A 13,678-nucleotide genomic window follows, 5' to 3' on the forward strand; every position below is an offset into this window, starting at 1 on the left:
GTCAGGATGGCCGAGCGGTCTAAAGCGCTGCGTTCAGGTCGCAGTCTCCTCTGGAGGCGTGGGTCGAATCCCACTTCTGACAAATCCTTTTCTACTATTTAGTATGTATTATGATAGCACTAAGATATCTTTCGCTTTGGTCTTAATGTAATGAAGTCTTAAAGAACAAAACAGAAAAATTCTGAAAATACATAATGTGCTTACCTTGTCATTAAGTTATACATAGTCCAAAATTTCCAGAAGCCCAGTAACTCACTAGCTTTTCTGCATGCCATGTGAAACCATAGAGTGACCCTTTGAACAGATACATACTTGGTACTAACTTTAATTTTTTTCTGATCCTGAATAGGGCAGAAATGATGAAGTGCTCTTGTTTGTTTGGAAAGCTACTTCTCGTTCATAATACACTATGAGGCACAGCTGATGAGATTATACTGCCCAAGTCTCTGCTGTTACATCGCACTTTCTTTCACTTAGAATGGAACTAGTGAGGAATATGGCTATGTCTGAGAACCCTCAGTATGAAAGTCAGTGATATGTTTGCAGTCACTCTGATAGATTAGTTCTCCTATTTATCTATCTATCTATATACATACATGTAGATATCTTATCTATTATTTTATTTGCTTTTGGTCACTAGAAAAGTCTGAGTGGGTCACAGTGTCCATTTGAGGAGAATGCAGTGTAAGAAAAGCTCCTAGAAAATGTAGATGTACAATACAGACTGGCTAGCAGCCAGGGTTAATTTGTCCGAGCAGAGATAGCTTTAACTGGGGGAGGGGGATCAGGGAAAGGTAGGGGTAGATTAGGAAGGTGTTAAGGGCTGGAGCATGAAAAGGCAGTCTTTGGAGAGAACAGAGAAGAGGCCGAGTCCCACTGGAATCACCTTCGTTCACAGCTGAGATCTCCAGGACAGTGTTTTCCCACCCAAACCTACTCCTCTTATAAAAGCAGGTGAGAGACAAAATGGGTTCCTTTCAAAACCTTGGTAGCTATATCAGGGAGAGTGCATTCACTGAGGATAGGGAATACTACCCTATGACTACAGGGGTGATCTATCATATTAGGAGCTCAAGAGGAACTTACTGTTTTAACCACAGTTTTATTGTTTCAGTTTTTCCATTTCTCAGTGAGTGTAAGTAGTTAGTTTTATGCTGTTGCAGTTATGTGAGTAGATGGCGTGACTGGCAAGGCAAACCCAGATAGGTGGCAGAAGGGTCTGAGAATTATTAGCCATCCTTCCCACAGTGAGGGTAACTCTAGAGGACGGTGTAGAACGTAATAGCTAGGTCTGCTCTTGGCAGATTGTAAGACAGCAAGTTTGTGAACAGTACTGAATGGTGACATGCATGATAATGGGCTGTTGATCCGATGTTGAATAAGTCCAGTTAGCCATGGTGCTGCTGCTCTCTAGTGTTAGTAAACTAATGCAGCAATTGATACACAACAATGTCACCCAGAATATCCTCAGTTTCCACGTCTCCTAAATTTAAAACTGGCAAAACAATGGCAATAAATTCACGGCTGTGCCCATTTGAATGCCAATGATGTTGTGTGGGATGTTATTATATGACAATTCTGGTTGGTTAAGGCGGAAGTGCATAAAAGTATTTGATAAACAATGGTGAAAGCAGGACCATACCTCTCAAATGCTCAGATTTTTGCCTCATAAGTTTGGTCTGTTCATCCAAGAAATTGTGATTTTCTGAAAAATCACTACGGAATGAAGTCACTAAATAATACCAGACAGTTGAGTTTCGGACTTCATGTCCTTCATAAAATGCATACTAACACAAATCCTGTTATTCTAACAACTTTCTAAGTTTATACAAGCAATATTTAAAATCTGTCCCTATATTTGGTCCTTCATCCCCTATTATTTTTGGCTTTATCCATATTTTTGCACTGAGAGGTTGAGAGGCATGAGTGAGCAGGACATACATTTTTGCATGTTAGATTATATAAAGAAATGAAAAGGAAATTATGATCTTTTGGGTTTTTGATGCTGTTAGAGTGGGGAGTGCTAATCCCAATCTAGGACAATATAAAAATGCATGGACACTAAAACAATTTTACAGACTCTCTTTAAAATATCTTGGTGAGTGAATACTTGAAATAACAGTAGCTTTAAAAAAAGGAATTTAAGTTTTAGGCCCTGTCTCAGCAGTTCTTTCCTACCTCATATGTCAATGTGCAAGGGAATTTTTTTCTGTCCTCTGAATTGCGTCTCTGTGCAACATTAAAATCTGCCCTCTTCAGTTGTGTATACTAACTGTTGTCATCCCTTTAAGAGGGCAGAAACATCATAGGACTGTGCCTGATATATGGGGTGGTACAAAGTAATTTGATCCACCCTACAAGATTGTACTTCCAAACTGAAATATCACCGATTAGATTACTTTTTTCACTGTCATAGATTGTTTTGCGGCTAGTTTGTTATTTTACAGAAAGCACTAATAATGCATTTCTTCGTAACGTTATGCAATAAATTCCAGGTATTGCCATTAACTCATGTCTGTCCTTTAAGTATAACAGGTTTTTAGTACAGAAGCTGTATGTATATATGAATGATGTGCTACTTCCAGATGTATCAGTATACAATTCAGTGAAAGTAAGTAGTATATTCCATAACCGTACCTCTCAAGTGCGCCTCATTATATCGAATGCTCCTCATTTTGAGTCTTAAAGAACTGATATTTCTCATAGCTTCACAACAAAAGGGTTTGTCGTTCATTCAGTGTTAGGAATTTTTTAATTTATATACATAATAAATAATATTATATCATATTGATTCATAAAAAACTTTTTCTAACTATAAATTAATAAACTGTAAACATCTTCAGTGCATCACAGAGAAAGCTGTTAGTAAGTGTGGAACATTTTGTCCATTTGTTCCATATTATGAAAGGTCGTGTTCCAATGTTTTGGAGATGGAGGTTTGAAAGCTAAGTCCATAACAAAGAAAACAGTATCCTCCGAGGGTTGTAACTTGTTGGAACAGCAAATTACAGTAAATGTTGTTACTCATAAAAATACCCAGTTTAGTTTCTTCAAAATGGTTAGAATTTGTTATATACCTTTGTATTAAGTCCACATAATTGTATTGCTTCAGTATTTGACATTAGCCAACAGTGCTCTTCTCAGCACCGACATATTGCCTCCTACAGTTCATACGAAGAGTTACGTGTATTGGTAAAACATTTAAGTACAACTGTAAATTCTTCTTCCTCTTTTTTATTGATCCTTTTGCATCTACACTTATTGGGAATTTTTTGGCAGCTTTCTACCACATTGCTCTCATTTCTGCTTGTAAATACTTGCATTTATGACTGTCTCCCCAATGTCAGAAAGTAAATGATGTGGATTAAAATCCATTATGTCACAGTAAACATATTTACTAGATGTTTGCATCAATTCCAAGTGTTTTAAGTGTTGTTATTATTATTTAATCACTATTTTCCATATTTCTAAAGAGACAAGAATTAATATTGCCATTGGAATTAGGTTACAAATTAAATTAAGCCCCAGAACATCATTAAGAGCAGTTAGTGGTTGACAGTCATGATTGTTGTGGGTGAAAGGACCACGCTAACACAAGTGATGGCCATCAGTTCATACAGCAATCCAAAATTTGTTTGGAAAGGACTGAGCACGATAACTATACAAAAAGTAAAGCTTGTTTATAGTCCATTGGAATGACTCTAAACAAAGGATGCATTTACACCAAACACACACACAAATAAACAGTAGGAATTATTAGCCGAAATATCACTTGTACTACACAATAATGCAAATTTGAACTACAATACTGAAAGAATGCAAAACAGAGCAAAGAGTTTTATAGGGACCAAAAAAACAGAGGTTGCTATCCACAAAGAGCAAAAATATCAATTGAATGGGATTAAACGTGCATTTACAGAAATTTGACACTGGGTGCGGAATTGTAGATGACAACAGTAATGATGACACAAAGTGGGAGGTCATTAACAAAATGTGTGGCAAGGCTTAGATGTAAGTATCCTATGCTTCATGGTAGTGTCATCAAATAGACTTAAGTGTTGGCTAATTGATAACACACCTGGGAGGTATTCCTGTAAATAAGCTGCGAACAAGGCAGTAGCATTAATTACTGAGTCACTGTTCCCCTTTAAGTTATCTATTTAAAATATTTATTAGTTTGCATAATATTTTATATTAATAACCCAAAAATAAAAACAGTTACTTCACTGGCAGTTGAAAAATGTTTGTTATAACAATACTTTAAATGTCAGGATTAGGGTTGCCAACTTTTCATGTAAAAAATTCTGGATATGTACATGAAAGCAAAATATGTGCAATTTTGGTAACCCAACCCCCCCCCCCTGTCCACTCCATTGCAGCCATTCCAGTGTCCCATTACTTGGCGTTTCCTCCATTTCTTCCCAGTTTCCATAAGCACTGTTCAAAACTCTCAGTGTGCACACTGTTTTCTGCTTTACTTCTACAATGATTACAGAGATTTGGATTTAATTTAAAACTTTTATGTCAAATTTTATAGCACAAACACTGATACACATTTGCTAAACAAAGTAATACAGTCTCACAATGAAAACAGACATCATTAAAACTTTTCTGTCTTTGAAACTCACATTCTCTGAAACAGTATTGAAACCCACATTCAAAGAAAATGCATCTGGCCAGTGGTGGATTAAGTTTACCTTTGGGCTGCTTTCAAATCATAGGCCCCTTGCACACATTTTTAGGACAATGAAAAAGTTATTTGATTCACCTTCCTGATTGTTGTAAATTATAATATATAATAAAATTATATCCCTTGCATAATACAGCAGCACTTGTTAGAACATGTTTTAAATGTATAGTTTTGAACATTTTCCAGTAAGCAATTAAACAAAACATATGAACCAATAATGACAAAACTGCCCAAATGAGAACATTTCAACCATAAAAGTTCACTCAAACTTTTGTCATTACAATCCACCAATATCAGTCAATATGCACAAACTCTGCAGAAGTAAAAGTCATCTGAATAATTCCACATTAAAGAGATCTGTTACTAATGGAAAGGTTGCTGCTAGCAAACAACTTTATATTTTAGTGTTTCATCTACAAATTCAGTGCCTGCTGCCCTTGAAGAATAAGCTGCCTATGTTACTTTAAAAATGGTAAGCTGATAATATTGCAATAAGGAACGGATGGCAAACTGAAAACAGGTTAATTAAGTCCATAAGAAATATTGAAGTCTACAGAAGAAGTGCTTGATGGTTTAGATAAAAGATAATCCACCATCCTGGAGAAAGTCTTGTTTAGCTACACCCTGAAATTCAAGCTTGAGAATAGTACTTGCATGGTTTAGTTTCTTTCAAACAAAACAAAGCAAACAAAAGATTTTAGTACAACCTAGCAGGTTTCAGCACAATACATATAATGCAATTCTTCTTTCATTCAGTTTGCATTAGTTTCCATAAAATGGCCCAAATACCAAGAGTCGTTGGCAGCTGTTGTCACAAAGTAATTCAAAAAAGCCTCTGGTAGAGAGGAACATTTTTCAGTGTTGAGTATTTACAATACAACACAGTTTCTAGTTCAGTAGCAGTGATAGAAAATAACTTATTTTGGTGTGCTCTGCTTCCCCCCTAATGCAGGAAAGTATATATTTCTCGATTTCTTAATAAGCATCCAGAAAAGGAGATATCAAATGTAAACAATGTGCCAACTGAGATCGTAACACAATAATCCCTTCACCTTGAAAAATAAATAACAGACTGAAGGCAAATGTATGTATTAGCCATTTATATGGTTCCCTAAATGCTAAAAATCTGTGTAATGATCAAGCTGTCTGCCAGGCAATTAGTTAGCTTTTAGCAGTTCACATAGGAATGAACAGAAGTTACAAAAATTTGACCAAGTAAAGAAATATGCTGAACTCTAATTTAATGCAATTTAGTCAGTGACAGCATCATTGAAAAAAATAGAGGAATACTTTGCTTGGGTACTGCTTCATATTTATAGAACAATGCCACTGTGCCAAGTACTGAGCAATTCTGCACTTTTTAGCTTAACCTGCCCCTGAAAAAATAATAGCTATCTGTATAGTAGATGTTAGCACAGGTATGAAAGGGTTAAGAATTGAACATCTGCCTTCAAGGTTAAAAGTCTATATATATATATATATATATATATATATATATATATATATACAGAGAGAGAAACAGAGAGAGGCAGAATCAGAGCACTAACTAATAAGTCTGATATTTAATGATGAATTGCTGGTGTTTTGACCAACATATAAATTTTGTTAGACCACAGAAAGATCAGAGCTGCAACAATGGCTTTTTAGTATAGTTAGACCATATTTTTCACCCCATTGTGTCAGAGCTGGAACATCGGACCTACTTGATATGAATATCAAGAAAATGACATGAAGGGGGACAACCTGGGTGGCCACATAGAAAAGCACACAAATACAGACATGTTAATCATGGTATATATCTGCATGTGAATTAATCTGCTGAGTTAACAAGTTACACAGGTCAGTAAACTGGCCTAAGAATCCTTTTTAGCCATGTTCCAGGCTAAATCAGCAGATACAAAAGAATGTTGACAGCTGTATTGCATATAATGCATTCATACCTCTCAACCTCCTAGAGCAAGAAATCTAGATAAAGCCACAAATAATGGGAGGAAAAGGATCAAAAATAGGGACACTTTTTAAATATTGCTCTTGCAAACTTAGAAAGTTGATAGAATAACGGGTTTCGCATTAGCATGGATTTTTCTGAAGGATATGAAGTTGAAACTTATATGTCTGTCATATTTTTTTTACTTAAATTGTCAATGATTTGTTAGAGATTTGCCAGAAAACCACAGTTTTATGAGAAACAGATGAGAAATTTGAGGCCAAAAACTGGAAATTCTGCAAAAATCTGTACGGCTGAGAGGTATGAGTGCATTTATAACTGGTTTAACATGCACAGAAATAAACCTTATATCTAGAGTACAGAGTTATATAAACAGTAATATACAATAACTAAATTATGGAAATTTATGGAAAAACTATTTACAATGTCATATGATAGCATAGGAATCACAAGTGAAGTATGTAGTCAGCTTTGCCCCCCCTGTACCACTTTAGTAATGGGTGCTAATCCTATAATGCTGCCCCTTTCCTCAACCTTAATCCTACACCTTACCTTCATTAAATCCATCCCATAACACTGCCACTACACAAGACACACTTGGACACACAAACAATGCTATATCTTATCCCCTAACCTAACCCTGATGCTAACCCTAAAATACACAAACTCACACACACATATATAACACCTATCCTTTACTCATCCCAATCCTAACCCTACCTCACATACACATGCAGAAACACACTCACCCCTCCATCCTCACTCACCTGTACTGGCATTACACAATATAAACATTTACACTGCATGGCTATCAATACCACTGACATTAAATCACACCCCCTGTGTTTGTTGAAGAAATGGCATTCAACAAAAATAAGGTGGACCCACATATATGTGTATAAAATTGCCTGTCAGATGCAACTATTTATTATTTGTTTACTAGGAAAGCCCGACTTAGAATGAAGCCAATTTTCAAGCAGAGGCCCAGAGAGAAGAAACATTCCAGATACATGTCTTTGTAGTGGGAGGAAACCCACACAAACACAAGGAGGACATGCAGACTCCACAGAAAAGGCACCCCAGCCGAGAATCAAACCGGTGAAGCTCTTGCTGTGATATAACACTACCACTTCGCCATAAAAGCCAAGAACATATGCATACCTTATCACACTGAGCTACTGGGCCACTGCTAGATTTGATTAGTACAACAGCATCCTCAGGCTTGTCACACACGTACTTTTGGATACATTACATTTGTATAGCACCAGTTGCTAATATTTGTCAGACGTCTGTGACTACATCTGTCACAAGAAATGAATTCACCCACAACAAGAAACATTTAAAAGATTTCTTTGATCATATTAAATGATTTCGTCCCCACCAATAATACTGAAATGCATAATCAAGTGCAACAAAAATATTCTACTTAATCACGTAGTGAAAACATGAGTAAAACAGCATCATAAATAAAAACAGCATCATAATTTAGTAGCCTAGTTTCAAAATACATTTAATATTCATGGAGTCATTCAAATCTAATATCTTTATTGCTTGCAGCTTTAACCACCAACATAGCTACTTAATATCCAGTAACAGTACTTTGAAATATTACTGTATAGCTAGGAATTCCACATTCTATTTCCTCTATATATGCAAACAGACTGTGGAACGAGTAGGTAAAACTGCAACATTTCATAAGTAACTGAACCATATTTGGAACATGTCCATTTGTGGTCTGCTGCACAGTTCAAATGTCTTCAAGAAATGAAATCCATGCGGGCGAAAGACAAAGATGTAAACAACCAGTCACACAGACGCAGAAGACTGTTTTTGCCTTCTGTGTCTGTGTGCGACTGGAGGCAAAGGGTGTTCTTAAAAAAGAACACCCTTAATTTTTTTTTTTTAAATTAAAAGAAAATTAATCTCCTGGCATTTTTTCAGGACAATATGCTGTCCTTTCCATTTTCAGGATAGTGTCCTTAATTCTGGATAGTCCAGAAAAATTATGGACAGTTGGCAACCCACTGATGGCCGAGAGGTCTAAGGTGCTCTTTTGAGATCACAGTTTTCTCTGTAGGCTTCAGTTCAAATTCCACTTCTGAGAAATAGTTTTGTTCTACTTAGTATGTATTATGATAGCACTATGATATCGTTTGCTTTGGTCTTAATGTAATGAAGTCTTAAAGAACAAGACAGACAAATTTGGAAAATACATAATATGTTTACCTTGTCATTAAGTTACACATAGTTCAAAATTTCCAGCAGCCCAGTAACTTACTAGCTCTCCTACAAATCATGTCCAACCACAGAGTGACCCTATGAACAGATACATACTTGGTACTAACTTTAATTTTTTTCTGATCCTGAATAGGGCAGAAATGCTGAAGAGCTCTTGTTTGTTTGGAAAGCTACTTCTCATTCATAATACACTATGAGGCACAGCTGATGAGATTATACTGCCCAAGTCTCTGCTGTTGCATCGCACTTTCTTTCACTTAGAATGGAACTAGTGAGGAATATGGCTATGTCTGAGAATCCTCAGTATGAAAGTCAGCGATATGTTTGCAGTCACTCTGATAGATTAGTTCTCCTATCTATCTATCTATCTATCTATCTGTCTATCTATCTATCTATCTATCTATCTATCTATCTATCTATATAGAGAGGTGTGTGTGTGTGTGTGTGTGTGTGTGTGTGTGTGTGTGTGTGTGTGTGTGTGTGTGTGTGTGTGTGTGTGTGTGTGTGTGTGTTATCTATTGTTTTATATGCTTTTGGTTACTAGAAAAGTCTGAGTGGGTCACAGTGTCCATTTGAGGAGAAGGCAGTGTGAAAAAAGCTCCAATAAAGGGTAGATGTACAATTCAGACTGGCTAGCAGCCAGGCTTAATTTGTCTGAGCAGGGATAGCTTTAAGTGAGGGAGGGTGTCAGTGAAAGACAGGGATAAATCAGGAAGGTGTTAAGGGCTGGAGAAGGAGAAAGCAGTCTTTGGAGAGAGGGTCCCACTGGGATCACCTTCATTCACAGTTAAGATCTCCAGGACAGTGTTTTCCCACCCAAACCTACTCCTCTCATAAAAGCAGGTGACACACAAAACTGGCTGCTTTCCAAGCCTTGGTAGCTATATCAGGGTCAGTGTATTGACTGAGGATAGGGAATGCTCCGCTATGACTACAGGGATGATCTATCATATAAGACTTTAAAGAGGAATTTACTTTTTTATCCACAGTTTTTTTTTTCTTCAGTTTGTGTGTTTTTCAGTGGGTGTAAGTAGTTAGTGTTACCTTGTTGCAGTTATGTGAGTAGACAGGATGATTGGTAAGGTAAACCCAGATAGGTGGGAGAAGGGTATGAGAATTATTAGCCATCCTTCCCACAGTGAGGGTAACTCTAGAGGACGGTGTAGAACGTAATAGCTAGGTCTGCTCTTGGCAGATTGTAAGACAGCAAGTTTGTGAACTGTACTGAATGGTGACATGCATGATAATGGGCTGCTGATCCGATGTTGAATAAGTCCAGTTAGCCATGGTGCTGCTGCTCTCTAGTGTTAGGAAACTGATGCAGTAAATGATACACAACAATGTCTCCCAGAATATCCTGAGTTTCCACGTCTCCTAAATTTAAAACTGGCAAAACGATGGCAATAAATTCACGGCTGTGCCCATTTGAACGACAATGATGTTGTGTTTGATGTTGTTATATGACAATTGTGTGTAAAGGCTGAAGTGCATAAAAGTGTTTCAAATACAAAGGTGAAAGCAGGACATAGATTTTTGCATGTTAGATTGTATAAAGAAATGTAAAGGAAATGATGATCTGCTGAGAGTGGGAAGTGCTAATCCCAATCTAAGACAATATAAAAATGCACGCGCACTATAACAATTTTATACACTCTTTAAAAATATCTTGGTGAGTGAATACTGAAATAACAGTAGCCTTTTTTTAAAAAAGGGAATTTGAGTTTTAGGCCCTGTCTCAGCAGTTCTTTCCTACCTTATATAGCAAAGTGCAAGGTAATTTTTTTTTCTGTGATCTGAATTGCATCTCTGTGCAAAATTAAAATCTGCCCTCTTCAGTTGTTTATAATGACTGTTGTCATTCCTTTAAGAGGGCAGAAACATCATAGGACTGTGCCTGATATATGGGGTGGTACAACATAATTTGATCCACCCTACAAGATTGTGCTTCCAAACTGAAATATCATCGATTGGATTACCCTTTTTCACATTGTCATAGACTTTTTTGCATCTTTTTTGTTATTTTACAGAAAGCACTAATAATGCATTTCTTCGTAACGTTATGCAATAAATTCCAGGTATTGCCATTAACTCATGTGTCTGTCCTTTAAGTATAACAGGTTTTTAGTACAGAAACTGTATGTATATATGAATGATGTGCTACTTCCAGATGTATCAGTATACAATTCAGTGAAAGTAAGTACCGTAGAATGAAATGAATCAGTCTCCTGCAAATATATTCAAAATTATAAAGAGAAACCCAAAGCAAATGAAAAGACATCAGTACACAGTACTGTAGTATATGATTTCCTTACTTGTGTACTGATTCTGTCAGTACTGGGATAGTATATTCCATAACCATACCTCTCAAGTGCGCCTCATTATATCGAATGCTCCTCATTTTGAGTCTTAAAGAACTGATATTTTTCATAGCTTCACAACAAAAGGGTTTGTCGTTCATTCAGTGTTAGGAATTTTTAAGTCATATCCATAATAAATAATACTATATCATATTAATTCATAAATATTTTATAACTATAACTTATAACAAGTATTATATTATTATATTATTACATTATATATTATATTATATTATATTATATTATATTATATTATATTATATTATATAAGTTTATTATTACTTTATAACAAGACACTATCCTCCAAAAAAAGGAAACCAATCTGGTGGTGCCCAGCCATAAACAAACTGTACAACAGAAGGAAGAAACTGTTGCAAAAGAGAGTAAAATCCCATGAGTGAAGGAGCTCCCTGGTCAGCCTCAGTAAGAAGCTGAGATCCCTTATAAGATCCTCCAAAGCTAGCTACGAAAACAAAATTGCCACTAATTCTAAGGACAACCACAAAGCATTCTATAGCTATGTCATGAATCTCGATGGCAACACCCAGATCTGCTCTGAGTTACAGCAAAAAGGCACGAAAATTGCAGAACCAACTGATATTGCCAACATCCTGGCAAATAGGTTCAGTGCTAACTTTACCCCCCCACCCCCACCCCCTAAAGGGCCCATATCTATACAGGAAGAATGCAAAGTCCCTGTAATCACAACTACGCAGGTAAAAGCTGCACTCTGTAAAGCCAAAAACACAGCATCCATGGGACCGGACAACATACGAGGCTGCATTTTCCACGAACTTCAGAACGAACTGGCTCCCCACTTAAGCACCATGTTCAATAATAGCCTCGCATCAGGCTTTGTGCAAACTAAATGGTGCACAGCAACAGTTATCCCACTCAACAAAGGGGAGCCACCACTGATCCCGGGAACTAGCGACCTATTAGCCTGACAAGCCTGATCTGCAAGGCCATGGAACATATCATCATGGAACTCATAAACAAAGACATTGGTAACCTCCAAACTCTGAATCCCATCCAGTTGGGTTTGTGAAAGGCAGATCATGCCTCCTGAACCTGATCGACTTCTTTGAGGCAGTCACCAAAGCCGTAGATGAGGAAAAGGTGGTTCACACAGCCTATCTTGACCTCGCCAAGGCTTTCGACACCATCCCCCATTCTGAAATTATAGCTAAACTCACTAAACTAGGTATAAATCCCTACGTCACAAGATGGGTTGCCAAATGGCTCACTGACAGAACCCACACTGTAAAAGTTGCAGACTCCAAATCTGACCTCAAAGCAGTGACAAGTGGAGTACCACAGGGTTCAGTCTTGGGACCTCTCCTGTTTGGTATCTACTTCTCTGGAGTGCAGGCTAACACAGAAGGCCTCTGGCTAATGAAGTTCACAGATGACTGCAAACTAGGAGCCATAGTCAAGTCTCCAAATGATGTGGACATCCTACAGAAGGGCCTCTCTGAGACAGATGCCTGGTGTCAGAGCCATGGCCTCAAGCTCAATGCCAAAAAGTGCAGTGTCATGCCCTCTGGTAAAAACTCTGTACCCATGAACTACCACATAAGCAGCAATCTACTTAACACCAAATGTATGATAAGAGATCTTGGGACCCAGGTGGACAGTAGACTCTCCTTTGATAGTCACATCACCACAGTAGTCAGGAAGCCCTTCTACGTGGCACACCTCATCATAAAAGGGTTCTCATCCAGGAAAAAAGAGGTCATTGTTCCTCTCTACTCGACACTCATTAGACCCATTATAGAGTACAACGCCCCTTTTGGAATGTACCTCACAAGACATCTGCAGCAGCTGGAAAGGCCACAGAAGTACCACACAAAGTGGATTACTGGCCTCAAACAAATGCCCTACACTGACCGCCTCAAAAAACTCCAGCTTTACTCCGTAGCATATCGCCTACTCTGAGGCGATCTCTGCCTAACATATAAAGCTATGTCAAACCCAGAGCTGTTGGACATGCTACACCTAAAGAAATCTCAGTCCCTCCGAGCTACATGCTATAGGGACCTAAACCTTGTCACCACAATAAACAGAACATGTTGGAGGGATAGATTCCTGTCCCAGAGACTTCCCATACTCTGAAACAGGCTACCCATCTATGTCAAGCAAAGTTCTTCATTAGCACTCTTCAAGAAAAATCTTGTTGAGTGGATGGAAAATAGGAAATACACCCCGGGGATCACGTCTGTGTCTCTACTCGACAGTGGCACAGGAAAATAACTTTCTTGGGTGGCGTAAGCCAGGGAACCTTGTTGGCTAGGCTTACATAGGCCCTTAGGATGATAGCCTAGTACATACCTATGAGCCTATGAACTATAAAGTAATACAATGTAAATATCTTCAGTGCTTCCCAGAGAAAGTTGTTATTAAGTGTTGCACATTTTGCCCATTTGTTCCATATCATGAGAGATT

At 37.6% G+C, this 13,678-nt stretch overlaps 1 non-coding gene across 1 annotated transcript; it reads left to right on the plus strand.

The window, feature by feature from the left end:
* On the plus strand, nucleotides 1-82 carry TRNAL-CAG. The gene has a single exon. It is a non-coding gene; the product is annotated as a tRNA-Leu (tRNA).
* The last annotated feature ends 13,596 nt before the right edge of the window (nucleotides 83-13,678 follow it).

Source organism: Protopterus annectens, chromosome 8.part0, assembly GCF_019279795.1.
Source record: "Protopterus annectens isolate FY-2018-M chromosome 8.part0, PAN1.0, whole genome shotgun sequence".
In the NCBI taxonomy this organism is placed as follows: Eukaryota; Metazoa; Chordata; order Ceratodontiformes; family Protopteridae; genus Protopterus; species Protopterus annectens.